Raw genomic sequence first — 16574 nt, 5'->3', positions numbered from 1 at the left:
TCATTCACCTGTAACAAATTCTATGCACGGTTGGAGATGCAGAACATGTGGCTGTGAGGAAGAGCAACTCTCCTCCCAAACGATCAAGTATTGCGCCTAACCATGGCTGACGTGAGGAAAACTCTATGCAGAGTCAACCAGGGAAGGATGCTGGACCAGTCAATATGCCTGGTAGGGTGCTCAGAGACATCTTCAACATTTCTCTGAGCAATGCTACTGTTCCAACGTGCTTCAACACTACTACCATCATTCTTATACAAGAAGTCCTCAGTGTCCTGATGCAATGACTGCCATCCTGTTGCACTCACACTTATTACCATGAAGTGTTTTGAGAGGCTTGTCATGAAGCACATCAAGACCCTGGTGCCCCCCTCACTGGACCCCCTGCAGTTCTTCTACTGCCAAAACCATTCAACGGATGATTCCATTGCCACCATCCTCTCACCTGGACAAGAAAGACACGTAAGTGCAAATGTTGTTCATAGACTTATCACCTTTAGCATTAAACACACTCATTCCTCAGCACCTGATTGGAAAGCTAAGCCTACTGGGCCTGAACACCTCCCTCTGTAATTGGATCCTAGACTTCCTGACTGAGAGATCACAGTCAGTCAGGACTGGAAACAGCATCTTCAGCACCACCACGCTGCGCACTGGTGCTTCACAGGGCTGTGTTGTTAGTCCACTGCTGCTCACTTTACTGATTCAAAACTGTGCAGCAATGCACAGCTCAAACCACATCATCAAGTTTGCTGTCGACACAACTGTGATGGGCTTCATCAGCAAGAATGACAAGTCAGCATACTGAGAGGAGGTGCAGAGGTTAACTCACTGGTGCAAATCCAGCAACCTGTCTTTGAATGTGAACAAACAAGGGAGATGTTAGTTGACTTCAGAAGATCTAAAAGTGACCACTCTCAGTTGTACATTGACCGGTCAAGCGTGGAAATCATCAAGAGCATCAAATTCCTTGGTGTTCACCTGGCAGAGAACCTCACCTGGTCCCTCAATACCAGCTCCATAGCCAAGGAAGCCCAACAGTATCTTTACTTCCTGCAAAGGCTGAGGAAATCCCATCTCCCATCACCCATCCTCACCACCTTCTACAGAGGGACTATTGAGATCATCCTGTGCAGCTGCATCACAATTTGGGAATTGCACTGTTATGGATCGCCAAACCCTGAAGAGGACAGTGAGGACAGAAGATAGATAGATAGATAGATAGATAGATAGATAGATAGATAGATAGATAGATAGATAGATAGATAGATAGATAGATAGATAGATAGATAGATAGATAGATAGATAGATAGATAGATAGATAGATAGATAGATAGATAGATAGATAGATAAGGAACATTGTTTCATTTCACTCTGTACTGTACTAAGTGTATATGGTTGAAATTACAATAAAAAGCTACTACTACTACTACTACTACTACTACTACTACTACTACTGTATTGTTAATTCAAACTTCTGCCTCTCCAGCAATACTTTCTTTAATGGAAAGGTGTACTCACAAATCACAGTTATGTTTTTTGTCCACTAGAACTCCATCCATCCATCCATCCATTTTCCAACCCGCTGAATCCGAACACAGGGTCACGTCCTCCAAAATGGCCATGGTCATTTGCTTGGTTTATAAAATGATTCACTCATTGATACTATGACAACAATGAGTCTTTATAGAAATGTGTCAAGATACTCCAAATGGAAAAGCAGCTGGCATGATGTGTGGAGAGGATGGGGTCTACGATTAAGTTCTCTTCCAAATGTATTTGTTTTAGATGTCTGGATAAATAATGAAGCATAAGAATATCTAGAGGATCTCGCTTTCTAAAAATGGTCTTTTCTCGCTCATGACTTTCTTAGTCTCGGAAAGTGGTAATTTACAATAAATACCATGGCATTTGCTAACTGGGTGACAAGGCTTTACTGTTGAAATGTAAATTATGCAATATAAAATGAGTATTTGACAGCATGCATTGGGCCATGCATATTTAATTTAATTAACACTAACATGTAGCATTTTACAGGTTCCAGCAGACTAGAATGCAACTCAAGTCTTCTGAAATATATTCTCAATTTATTTGACACTGACTTCACAGAAGTAGAAGAGGCTTAGATTCACTCTGCCATGTCAGATAGACACAGTGTTCAAGCCAGTACCCTGCATGCCATCCATCAGTGTTATTGACTGCTTTGTGATACAGAATCAACTGTTTACAGTCAGGATTAAGAATAGTTAGTAACATACAATCACGATTTTCGAGTTCTGGCAAATCTCAGCCTAGCCAATGTCGGTGTGGATGTTCTTCCCCTGCCCTTCTCAAGCTTATTTCCTCTGCTGTATCTCAGTAATAATAGTTAGGTTGACTGTATTAGTGAAGTGTGATTGAGTGGGCTATGTGATGGCTCCCCAGGATCAGTTAGTGCTATGTGTCTGATGATGCCAGGACAGTGTCTGCCCTTCTCAGCTATATATTTCAATAATACAACTCAAATAATGAACGTATGAATAAATCTTTGTATGACTCCCTCAAGGCAAGCTTAAGAAAACAGACATTTCAGCAGTGACCACGACCTTCACAATTGGAAGAGCAGGGCTGAAATATTGAACCATCTCTTGAGGATAAGTGTGGAGCTCATCAGGAAGAGGGTGCTACTGAACAGAAGGCATTTGAGAGGATGATACTGTTTCAAAGAATAATAATGATTTAATGAGTACAGCTTAGAGTATTTTGAGCCTTGGCATGACAGAGAGGCTGATACTGGGGTGGAAAACTATACTGGAAAAAAGAGGTCTGTGTTGCTGAGACCAACTGCGATGATACATAAAGATAACTAGAGGATAAATGAAAAACACACATGCCCTACAAACTTTAACAAAAAACATGAGGGCATGTTACTGTATCTGCCTGCCTAGAACCTGATAATGGAGTTGACGAAAGAGTGAGTTCGAATGGAAGGAATTATGAAGGAATATGGCCAAATGTTACTCAAAGATAAGCGGTGGGGTCAAATATGAGAAGTGCGCTGGGCATATGATGACCACACCTTACACTGAGTTTGGAACTATGAAATTTTGCCTGAGCTCTAAGTGGGAGATGGATTCAAGGCTAAATAAATTAACTGGGGGGATAAGTCTGATTTAATATACATAGATGGAAGAGTTAGATCTTTACTGGCAGCACAGAAGTAAAGAAATTAGCCTAATTGAAGGAAAATTTTGCTAGAAAACAACAAGTATTAGACAGTGTGAATTACCAATAAATTGGGTTCAGAAAAAACAGAGTCAAAAGGTTATACTATAATTATTGAACACTACATTATTGTTTACCCCCAAGAGGAAGATCCTGTTCAATACAAATAGTAAGAAGTACACTTCAAAACACAGCTATACAGAAACCTTTGATTTATGTGAGGGGAGGACCTGAGCACAATTCTAATTGTTTATCCAACACAAGTACAGAGCATTTTGTTCTTCAAGAATGAGCGCAGGCAACCTCTTGAGCTAATCAATTGGTATGTAACTATACACACACGGCATTTACAAAGAAGCAACAGCTGTGAAAACTGTGCTATCCAATGAGCCATCAACTTCGGTATTAAATGCTACTAATCTGAAACTAAAGTAACCACTTTATGAAGTATGGCAACCAATCAAACTGCAACTTCCACTTCAATGCTAGTGAGATATACAAATGGCCTTAGTATAAGGAGCATCATTATGGTTATCAGCTGAGGTGCTAACTGGAAGCTGGTGCAAAATGGTGTGTTTATGCAGAGGAAAACACAACAGAACCTTTGGGGACAAATGTAAATGCAGTGACACTAAGTAGAAATTAGTGCTTGTTTGAAATGATTGAAGAGAACAGAGTTATGAACTCCCTTAGACTCTACTAACTGAGACCTTTTGTCATAATGTTAATTATGGGATAATGAGATTAGGTATTAGGGTGAGACCATAGGAGGAGTTTTAGTGTGACCAAAAGAGAACAGAATTGGCAAATCATGGCAGTGACCTGACGTGAAATAAGTTGAGAATGACAGAGAATGCTTGACCTTTGGTGTTTAGGGTGTAATATAACAATCCAATATAGATACTTCCATCCTAGAATGTTTGACTTTTCAGATAACTATAGAATTTTTTTTCTTCATTCTGGATTTGGAATATGTGAAATCACTTTTAATTGGTTTGTCTTTTTTAATTAGTTTACCCTGCATGTTTTCTTTTTAATTCAAAGCTTCCAGGAGTCTCTTCGTAAAGGAAAATTGCTTTTTTGACACATTTCAAGTGAGTGTTTATTCCCCCTTCCTCTTTGTTCATGAATGATTTCTCTTATGATTTTCGGGAGTCAACTGTCTTATTTGCTGTAGATATTGACAAGCTGAAACAGCTAAAATGAGTGACAGCTTGTATTTGTATATAAAAACTGGATAAATAAAACTTTGCAGGTTGTTAATTGCATGTTATTGTTCCTGGCTGACCATTTTTAACTGTATATGTTTCTCACTGAATTGTGCTGTTTCAAAAGAAGGTGAGGATTTGACAATGACTACTTGCTAGTGTTATAACCAGGGCCTGGATCTCGTAGGTAGCTGACTTTTCCTCACATATAAGAAATTGCTTATGATCTGGCTTCTTTATATAGGACTAACTGTTCCCATGGGTCTGCCTGCATAATAGTGAAACAGGTCAAACTTTAAAAATCAATAAACAAAATGGTATCGCTAGCTAAGTGGAGGCAAGTTACACTCCAAAATGCAAAGGTAGACCGATTCCCCTCTCCCCTCGGCCCGCAGCCTCTGTCTCGGATTAATGCAAATATATTGCTCCTGCAAGTGAACTATGATTCTTAGTGAGATGATAGAAGTTGCAAAATCAACTGGAATGTTCAAGCAAATTGTAGAAAAAACCTTCTAAATCCGTTAAGTAGTTCTCTCGTTCGCTAGCTAAGCGGATGTAAGATACGCCCCGAGGCTGGCATGTGGGTGAGGAGGGTCCCGGCCCCCCCTCCCCTCGACTCGCTGCATCTTTCTCGGATTCGTGCAAATAAATCAGTTCTGCAAACAAACTATGATACATAGAGCAATGAGAGAGGTCACAAAATTTAACCAGAATGTTCAAGCAAATTATAGAAAAAAACCCGATCTAATTTCGTTAAGTAGTTCTCTCGTGAAAAGCGGACAGACATACAGACAGAGAGACAGACGTTGGATTTTATATACTGTATATAGAGATAGTGCAGCTCTGTTTAGCAAAATCACTTAACTGAACCCCACTTGAAGTCATCAATGGCTAATCCCATTCGGCAGGCCACTGTATCCTTCTTACTGTGTGATAGCTTCCTAAGGCTGGCTTAATACAAAGGTTCACTCAACCTCTGGAGGTTTCCTGAACAGTTGCATCTCATCTATCTGATCCTAGGGTCAATATTCTAGTCAGTCTCGGACTCTCGGTTTCTGATAATAATGCACAGTAGTCATCACATTCATCACATTCTAGAAAAACTCACTGGCACAGTTGTTCTGTGTTCAAGTCAAGCCAAGTTTATTGTCATGAATCTACTGGTCTGAATAACCATTTGCCAGCTGGGATGAATAAGAAAAGTAGCTGTGCAGGATGGTTGAGGTCTTTAATAATGCCGTTTACCCTTCTAGGGCAGTAAGTGTTTAACATGTCCTGAAAAGAAGGCAACTTGGTGCCAGTAAAATTCTGTGCCACTTTCACCAACCTCTCCACTGTGCCTCTGTAGATGTTCATAAGAACAGATGGGGAAATGCAAGCTACCCTCTGATGTCTTTGCAGTTATGGCTTGTCAAACAATCCTCTATTTTCAATTGGTAGCAGAAGCACAGATTCCTGTAACTGGGTATAATGGGATGTTAACATACCCATTCATGTCAGACCTTGAAATGGTGGCATAGCTACTGTATTTCCCTAAGGTATACCCAAGTCACCTTCCACTCGCACAGAGTGAGATGGGTTTATTTCCAATTAATTAATGCCACCCCCCGTGACCCTGTGTTCGGATTCAGCGGGTTGGAAAATGAATGGCTGGATGGAATTAATGCCACTTACAAACATCTACTCATAGTTTAAACCATTCACACACTCATCTACTCCTAATGTATGTCAGTGACACACTCATCTACTCCTATTTAGTGTCAGTAACTGGTATCCCAGTTCCACTTAGTGCTGGCAATATACTCATCGACCTCTAATGTTAGTAACACGTTCTTACTCTTGCAGTTGATGTCAGTAACATAGTCATCAACTATCAGGTCATGTCAAAATATTCCCAGAGTCAATAACATAATCTACACATCCCAGCCATGGCCAGTAACGCAGTTCCCTGTTGTGTATCAGTTGTCGGTCAATTTCCATCCCAGGTGAGAGCATGATAATTCACCTAAGCAACTTTTAAAAATGGCTAAAATACTGACAAGTAAGTTTGAAAAAGCTTGGCATAGTAAGCAGGTTACTGGCATATCTTTCCAGTCTCAGTTTCAGGGATGCCTGTTAGCGATTTCTCTGCATTTTAAGACGTTACTGCCTATATTATAAGACTTGTAAAGTCCCTCTGATTCTAACACAGGCACCACTTCTTTTTCAATCTGTTGAAAATGGCAGAATAAGATTATGTGTGACCAGTCATTAGAGAATCCGGACTGGCAAGGAGCTGATTCAGAAATTCAAAAAGTAATCAATCTGCTCAATATTGCTCTGGTCTTGGAGAGCAAAATGGCACACACAGGCTCAGCTCCTCCTAATTTGCAGGACTCCTCAGGCATGTCCTGAGGCTCATTGGAATATTATTGAGGTGTGAAGTGGGACTCTCAGGGAGGCTGGAGGCACTCTTCCAGCCAGTCAATATCCAGAGACCACCTGTCTCTCAGTGTCTACATTAACTAATGAGCATTGTTGCATTTCTGCTGGTGTTTACTGTCTGTGATGGCTGACTTATTTTAAAGTTTTTTAGAAACTGTCAGAAGTGTTCTTAATTATGAGAATTCTAGAAAATGCATAATTTAGAGTGTGTTTCTGGGAGATGTAAAGGTCTGTCACCTAAAGAAATGCCACATCACTGTAATCAATTAAGACAGATAAGGAATGGAAGTAAGGTTGACCCAAGGTAAATAGGAACCATGCTGCACTTAGTCTGAGGTTTAACTGAGCAGTTATCAGTTTAGTTGGCTGGGTTATACAAACCATACTGGGAGCAGCCTTTACACTGTACAAAAAAGGCGTAAGACTAGGATCCCTATAATAGCCTTCAAAGGAGAACTTGATTAAGATTGAGGTCCCAAAGTGATGTCACAGGGGATTTAGCACTGTCTCAAACTGATCATCTAATCAAGCCACTGATTCTGTGCCAGCATGCACAACTCATCAACTGTCCTCTTACCTCTTCACAACAGAGTGTGTGTGTGTGTGTTTGTTTGTGTGTGTGTGTAAGAGCAAGAAGGTGTCCTACGGTGGCCTGAAACTCCGCTGAAGGTTGTGTCCATTGCAACTGGGATTGGCACCAGCTCCCTACAACACTGAACTAGATGAGCCAGTTAGAAAATGGATGTTTTAAGTTCAGGTATTTTTTCTCTGTACCACACTGATCTTGCATCTGCTTATACATGAAGGCCATGCTCAAACTTGAAACTATTCTAGCTTGCTTTTATTATAGAAAAAAAAATTGAACACTTTGAAAACACATCAGATCTCAATGGGAAAAAAATCCTGCTGGATATCTATACTGATATGGACTGGGTAATGTGTTAGGAACAAAAGGATGCTACATTATTTGATAGAAATGAAAATGATCAACCTACAGAGGGCTGAATTCAAAGACACCCCGAAAATCAAAGTGAAAAAATGATGTGGCAGGCAAGTCCATTATGACAAAATTTCATTGCAGCAACTCCAAATTGTACTCGGTAGTTTGTATGACTAGATCAATATCCCAGAAGTTTCATTGACTTGATTCTATACGCTGATTAAAAAGTGTTCCTTTAATTTTTCTGAGCAGTGTATAACGCTTAAATAGTATTTCGTATGTCTACATCGTTTACATCTCATAGCAATATTATTTACCCAGAAGGAGACTTTAGTGGCCAAAAACTATTATAATGTGCATTTAATCAAAATAAGCACAATGAAATTATGAGTACTTAAATAACACAAAGTAAACACTTAAACAAACTCCTGAACCCTTTCTAGGATTTTGTTCACAAAGTTCATGTTCTTGTCTGACTGGTGGTATTAATGACCTACCTGCACAAGTAAAATGTACCAAGCCACTTGGTTTCTCATTCCCACTTTCTATTTCTTCTAATCCTTAGGCCTGTTCCTCTGGCCTTGGATCATGAGGAAACTTTAAACACTCTGCTGGGGACCCTAGTCTAGATAAGTGACATCCCTAATTCAAAGTACATCATCCAAACTATGTCACCCTCTACCAGATGGATGGATGGGAAGGCACTCTATAATGAAGAAACAGGAAGCAGATTCCCATAACATTAGCCTTGTGGTGCCACCTCTCGACCATGTAATCTCACCTACCCCTTGGTGTCCTCAATCTGCCTTTCTCTCCCTTTTAGTTCATCTGGAATTACAACTGTGTTATCTGTCCTATATCATTTTGAAGGACAACTGCATACTTCAACCCAGGCTACAACTCACTCTTCCCTGTAGTACTGGCCCTTATGGGGAAACTAGCTAACACGCTGGCATAAAGAATAGCTCCATCTATTAGCCTCAATGTTCTGAAACTGTCATGTTACAAATGTGGCTTCTTCTCTTACCTAGGGGTCTTTTTCGAAACTGCATGCATTTTTTGGGGTTTTCTCTTTGTTCTCTCACATTCCAAATATGTATATGAAAAGTTAATCAGTGATTCTAAATAGGTATGGGATGAAAAATTGTGTATAGGTGTGTCCTGAAATTTTGTGTGCATTTTCCTGTGGAGTATCATGAGGAAGTACAGCCTGGCCTACAGCACTAGTTAGGATGCCAGCACAATGCAAAAAGATCAACAAATCATCATTTAGAACTAATGTGATTTTAAGAGTGTCCTATAACACAGCCAGGGAGAGCAGAAGCTGGGGGCAAACTGGATTTTACACTAGGTATCTACAGGTTCAGAGCTTATGACTGGCCCCTATTGTGAATGTATAGCATTATGGCATCTGTCCAGTTTTCATGTACAGACTTCATTTGTATAACACATCTTTTGTAATTCTATGAAAGACACTATATAATATTTTGTTTACTTATAAGGGTGAAAGGGTGACAGAAGAAGATTTGGTGTGGATAGGAATTTTACACAAAGACACACAGGAATGAAATTGTTGAAGTACAAGTAAAAAGAGGTAAGACAGGCTAAGGTTGTGGATGACCAAATGGCCTTGAAGTTAAGTAAGAATAAAGGAAATGGTGAGGAAATGATAATCAGGTTGGTGAAAAGGGAAATTTGATAGATTTCATGCTAAGAAAGTTAGCTCCAGTTCAGACATTCCTGAACTGCCATCCTGAACTACTACCAGAAGAGTCTGCTACTTCTCCTTCTCTTTCCCTCTCCTTCACACACACACACACACACACACGCACACGCACACACACCCTGCGCTCTGCTTCTCTTTTTCTCTCTCTCTCTCTCTGCAATCAAAGTTGTGCTCCATGATTCATTATGCTGGAGAATCGGTCAGTGAGAAAATTGCTGCCGGTTTTCCCATTCTGGACAGAATGAAGAGTGAAGTACAGAGCAGTAAGTAAATTTCAATTTGATGTATGAGGGCAGATTGCAATGTTCTCACATTTGCATATTTAATGGTATTCCAGAGTAAAGTGTCACGTACTACAGTTTAAGATGATCACTGTGTAATGTGTTTGAATTGAGAAGGAGAGGAAAGGAAGGAGGGGGAGGCAGGGCATGTTGGGGTGGGGTAGTGTGAGTGAATGTTAATCTGTGCATCTTCATGACAGGGCCATGTCAAACATACATTTATTGAACAAGAGAGGTGAGAACTGACACCATTCCCCCTGCCTGATGTGGACAAACTGATGTTCTTTGTTACAGTTCCTTCCATCTCTGATAGTTTGCATGTACAAGTTATTCACTAGATGAAGTGCTGACAGCATGCATGGTCACCTTTACACAGTGAATATTGGAGAACACTACACTGACAGATTATGAGCCTGGATTAATCTCACAGACTGGCTTCAAGAAAGGGAGAGGGCATAGAGAAGACCAGACATGAAGAGATTGTCACTGTTGCAGTAAGGCAAGATCAGGTTCTGTGGTGTAAGGCAGTTTTGTGTTAGCAAGTGCTGGACAAAGATCACAGAAACAACACTCTTGACACAGCAATACCTTCTAAACTAACTTTGTGAATCTGCAATTTTGAAATTGCAGCAGAAATAATTTTTAAAACCTTTCATCAACTCATTTTCACAGTTCTCTACCCCTTATCTTCTTCTACACATGGATGTGTGTGTGTCTGTTTGTCCGGCCCAGAAGTGAGAGGCAAGGCTGCCCCAAGTTAACGAGTCGGAGACAAACTCACTTAACCGCTGATAGACAAGGGGGGCGAGCACGTCTGCAAAACGAAACCACCGACTCTGCATTTCAATTCTTTTTCTGATGATTTCAATAGTTTCTAGGAGCCCGGGCTTTTTACAGCACGGTCTTACACAATGTCTAAATGTCCTAAATACTTTGGAGTGATTAAGATGGAGGAAGAAGTTTAAAGCTGCTTTTTCAGCTTCTCTCAACAGGAGATGGAAGGGATCACAGATTAACATGAACAGTACACGAGATGACAAATGTTAAAGACACTGTACAAAAAGTAAATGTCCATAGGGGACTGGCCACATAGAGCAGCATGGTCTCATCCCACTATCTGCTAGAAGAGCAAATGAAAAGAGAGAGAATATCATTCAGATGCAACTCTGTCAAAGTCTGACCTATCATCAGGTGTTTGTGGGCAAGAGGAGAAACATAAGAAACAGAAGATGATAAAACTTCAAGTCTAAAAGAAGTACCGCCCATAAAAGTAGTGTGTGTGATTAAAATGAATGAAGAAGATTTGCACTAAGCTGAAAAAGATACTAAAATGAAGAAAGCCAAGTATCCAACTATAGGGGACAAGTTTGTAAAGCGGAGTGACCGCAGAAACATGTGACCTAAATAAAGTTAAGAATCTCATCCTATAAGGTCCATAAGTGTGTAGGGGCAATAAACATAAGGAAAAATAGGGTTCAAAGTTAACTCAACAAATCCCTCTACGAGTGTGCATAAGGAGTGAGAATAGAAACAGAAGTTTCAAACTCAACCATGACATGAACTCAATGTGACCAATACCTTCACTGTAATGCATCAACTAATGTAGAGTGGGAATCACCATAAAAAAAAACATTAAGGAGAATGAAGCCAAATATCCCACTACATGAAATATGTGTTTTAGGAATGATGACAGAAACAGAAAGAGAGACAGAAGAAAGTTAAACTTTAATGATAAAAATGACTAGTGTACTGTAATGTGTCTAATGTCACTGCTGACAGCCAGTGTGTTTAATACAGCACTTACTGAGTTACCATATTTTAACTTAAATCTAAAAAAATGTCAGACTAAAGTCATACAACAATCCCACTTTAGAAAGACTAGTGTGTTCAAGTGGAATGACCACAAAGAGGAAAGAAGGTCTGCTTATTTGACCAAATCCATCAGTCTTATTCATGGATGCAGGGTGTTGAATTCTGCAGAACTTCAGACTCAAATCTCAAAAAATATTAATGTGAATAAAATTGCAAAAATCACTATGAGGGTCTAATATGTACAGAGGGGAGTGAACGTAGAAATCAAAGGAGTATAACACAAATCTTAAAAGGATTTAACACAAATTCAGGCAGTAATCTAAGTATTCCGAGCATAGTGCATGCAAGTAGTATGACTAAAGCAAGAAGGGTTCAAGCTTAAATCTAAAAATGATTACATAGAATGATGGCAATAATTCCTGTACAGAATGCCAATGTACACAGAATTGAGTGACCACATTTACCAGTAGGATTTTTTACTCTAAAAAAAAAGGCTGACCTGACAAAGCAATCTATGTATTTTGGACCAGAGTGTACAGACAAAGTGTGAAAATAGAGAGAGTAAGACAAGTTCTAATTGAGGTCTAAAACAGCCTGATTCAAAAGAGGGCAATAAGAACAGCACAGAGAAATAGAAACCATAATGAGCATAAAACCTTTCATCCTTTTTTAGTTAACTTAGCCCTTGCCAGGGTCACAGAGGGGCACAAACTATCGTATCAGAATGACTGAAAAGTGGGAACCAGCAACATGGGGGCCAGCCTATGACCGGGCCCACTTATGCACTTGCTCATGTTTGCACAAATGAGGACATTTTAGATTTGCTAATCAAACTAAGCCTGCATGTCTTTGGGATGAGAGAGGGAAGCTGTTGTTCGGAGAAAAAATACACACATACATAGGAGGACTGTGTAACCTCCAAGAAAACACTGACCAGACCAGCACTATATAAATGAGAGGCAATGGCAGTCTTCAGCTGTGATAGCCACAATTTGTAGAAATGGCCACATTGGGGTATAATCTAGATATCAGGGACCTGACACAGTACAAGGTCTAAGTCAGAGTCAAAGGATGGGAAAGTGACCACAACAAGTAGCCCCTGCTGCTCTACAGTTGTTTTAGCATGTGTGTTGGAAGTTCATTTTAAACTTTCCTTATTCTGTATTTAAATTTCCTGAAGGCAGACTCTTTATCTTCGGTCGCATTTTTTGTGTATATGCAATATGATTATAAAGAAAAAGATTCAGTATGTGAGAATTACAGTGTGTGTGGGCCAACTGCAGGAGAAGCTCAGCATGATTTAAGAGGCTCTGGTGATTGAGTCAAAGTCTATCACATCATATTTTCTCACTTTTATTGTTATGATCAGCTTGAAAACAAAACCACTGATTTTTAAATCCTACATTTTCTTAATCTAGCATAACCTGTACCACATGCTATCTCACCAGAGGAGGGTGAGACTTTCTCACAGGTCTTACATCATAGTAAGCTGCACTGCACCTCAGCCTGCACTATCAGGGGGCCTCACCAAAATCACAGGAGCTGCTATTACATGATTAGGCTGTTGAATCACATCTCAGATTGTTTATTAAGAAGTGCAGATCCACTGTGCCACTCATTAGGCAATGGTAATGGTTGATTAGGTCACTGAGCTAATGTCTTTGATTATTTGTTAAGCTTTCTAAGTCTCTGATGCCGTTCATTACTTGCTGATGCTGTGATGAGGCTACTGAATACATTAATTTTATTGCTTATTAAGTCACATAAATCCCATGCTGCTCCTGAGGTGCTGGCTTGAGGTCATTATCTTGCATTTTATAGTCACTGTTACTGAGACTGCTACAGTTGTTTCAATGAATGCTTCTAAATCCCATAGTGTATGACAGGTACTAAGGATGTGGCCAAAGAAAGACAATTTTCTTTAATTTATTTTGTAAGTCCACTATTTAGAAGGTTGTTTAGGTTACTGTGGTAGGTTGCTGACCATTACTATTCATGGACACATATAACCCATGGTCTCTAGACTGAATCTCACATACTTTATGACAGAGAAGTCATGCATACATTTTTACCTTAACAAGTGAAAATATGGGTGTACAAGTTAGAGACATAATGGGACAGTCTAAGAATGGACCCAGTCTACAAAGGGAGTGAGCATGTGCCAATGTGCAAAGAGCACTGGCGCTTGGAATCCTAATGGAAACACAAGCTGTGTGTGTAAACACACCAATGGTCCTATAGGTCCCTATGCCTCCCTATTCTCAAGAAACCCTCACTCCAACCATTAACCATTGAGAATTATCAACCTCTCTCCCTTCTGTCATTCCTGTACAAGACTCTAGAATACAAATTAATCTTTTCTCACTGAAAACCATCAATTACATCCTATTTAATCTGGATTCTGCAAGGGCCACTCCACTGAGACTTCATTGCTTTCAGTCACAAAAGATCTTAGATCTGTTCAAGCTGCTTCTGTCTCCTATGTCTTAATCCTTCTCAATCTTTCATCTGTTCTTGATACTATTAACAACATCATGTTTATCTGTTTGCTCAGTAACCTTGAAGTCAGTGAACCTACTTTGGATTGGTTGAAGACCTACTTATACTGAGTTATCATTTTTGTGTCTCCTGGTCTAACTCCTTCTCTTCTCCACAGAAATGCCTGAAGGATGCCTTCCTCACCTCATACCCTCCACCATGCTGGAAAAAATACTGCTCAATTTCGAGGAATTAAACACCATTTCCGCATTATATAAAATCTTATTAGAGTCCCTACCTTTCAAAGACCCAAGAGGACTTTGGGAAGAAGATCTCTTAATCAATATATCAGAAAAGGAGTGGAAGGTAGCAAAGCAGAGAATTCACTCAAGCTCCAATTATATATCGAGTTCATCTGTCTCGCTTAAAACTGTCCAAAATGTTTCCAGGGCAAGATCCAACCAGCGAACGCTGCAACCAAGCTCCTGCCTCACTGGGTGACATGTTTTGGGCCTGCACCAAACTAACATTATTTTGGACCAAAAGTTTTAAGTGCCTTTCAGACAGCCTTGGGGTCACAATCCCTCCTAACCCATTAACAGCTGTGTTTGGTGTTCTTCCAGACAGACTTGAAGTGGAGAAGGACAAGCAAATGGTGATTGTATTCACTACACTTTTGGCACGCAGACTTATTTTATTAAATTGGAACAATCCTAACTCTCCTCTGATAAGTCAGTGGGAAACCAATGTTTTATATTATTTGAAATTGGAAAAAATTAAATTCTCAGTTAGAGGATCTGTACAGAATTTTTTTAAAACCTGGCAGGATCTAATCAATATTATTTTAGAATAAGAGAAATAACTATTACCACATTTAATTCCCTTCTCCTTTTTTTATTTACCTATATATATTTCTTCCTTTCTTTTGTTTATTGTTGCCTTATTAAAAACCCCTAAGCAATTCTCCTTTGGCTAAGCTCACCTTCTCAGGGGTGGGGTTTGACTTGTTTTCAATATTTTTTGTGATAAATTGATCTATTTGTATGGAATGATTACAATAACATTAATAAATAAAATTAAAAAAAAAAAAAAAAAGAAATGCCTGAAGGATCAGTGCTGGTTTCTCTTGTCTTTTCTCTTTATATTCATTCTCTACATTCATTCATATTATTTCTTCTCATGGCTTCTCCTATCACAGGAGTCCTTAATCACGGTCCTGGAGGGCCGCAGTGGCTGCAGGTTTTTGCTCCAACCCAGTTACTTAATATGAAGCCCTTATTGCTCAAGTCACACTTCTGCTTCACATTAGTTGTCTCGCTCATTAAGATTTTGAACCCTTATCACTTATTTTAGTCTTAAACAGCTGTATTCTTGGTTTTTAATTGCTTCTAATTATCAATAACATGCAAATGACAAAAGAGACCAGCATTTCTCAATTTAGCTTGTTACCATTTACACCTGTGTGTATTTATCAGACACCACTGGGTTTAATTACATATGTTAAAGGACAGTAAAGAGAAAAAAAGTGAAGGACTGAGAATTACTCATCCATTTTAGACTTCAAATCATTTGGATGATATCCTTAGAAAGGGGAAGAAAATCAAGGATATCAGAAGGACCTGACATAGCAGAGTTAAAGCATTAACAAGCCATGAAATCAAATTACTGGCAAGAATTGCTTTCTAATTAAGCAACCGGGTTAGAACAAAAACCTGCAGCCCTCCAGGACTGTGATTGAGGACCCCTGTCCTAGCATATCTGTGTTTATGCTGCACAAATATTCCTCTCATTTTCCTTTTACAGCCCACAGATTTCAGCACAGATCTCCAGTTGCCTCTCTGCCATCTCATGCTGGATGCATTGTCATCACCTTAAACTTAACTTTTAAAAGTAGGTATTTTGTATTTGTTTTTTGATTCTCCTTCTTCATATTTGTCACTAAGCATTGCCCTAGAAAATTTCACCCTTTCACCATACATCACAGCCAGGAATCTTGGCAGGACTCTGGACTCCTCACTTTAATTTATCAAACATATTTCTTCAACAGTCCAATGCTGTTGTTCTTTCCTTATAGTATTCAGAGGATTTGACCCTTCCTCACTAATTATGCCACACAACTCCTTCACTCTTGGCTGGACTATTGTATCTCTCTCTTTTTGTGGGGCTTCTTTCAACTACTATTAGACCTCTAAACCTAAACCAGAATGCCTCTTCTAGACTGGTGTTCTCTCTTTCATGTTTCATTCTCACTACTCCTCTGCTTCAGTCTCTTCACTGACTTGCTACTGCTGCAAAGATCCAGTTCAAAAGTCTTATCTTGACTTGCAGTTCTCTGAATTGTTCCTCAAAATTTCAAATCTTTAGTTCATGCAATTAAACATGTATAAGGACATTTCTATTGGTACGTTGGAATGTATACAGCTTTTTCATAGGAGTGATTCTTCCTCTTATCCCACACACATACAAAAAGAAAAAAGAAAAAATGGCAGATTTTTATGTTG

The sequence above is a fragment of the Erpetoichthys calabaricus genome, chromosome 4 (genome assembly GCF_900747795.2).
Source record: "Erpetoichthys calabaricus chromosome 4, fErpCal1.3, whole genome shotgun sequence".
Lineage (NCBI taxonomy): Eukaryota > Metazoa > Chordata > Cladistia > Polypteriformes > Polypteridae > Erpetoichthys > Erpetoichthys calabaricus.
The sequence above is the reverse complement of the archived record's forward strand: the minus strand, read 5'-3'. Positions refer to the sequence as shown.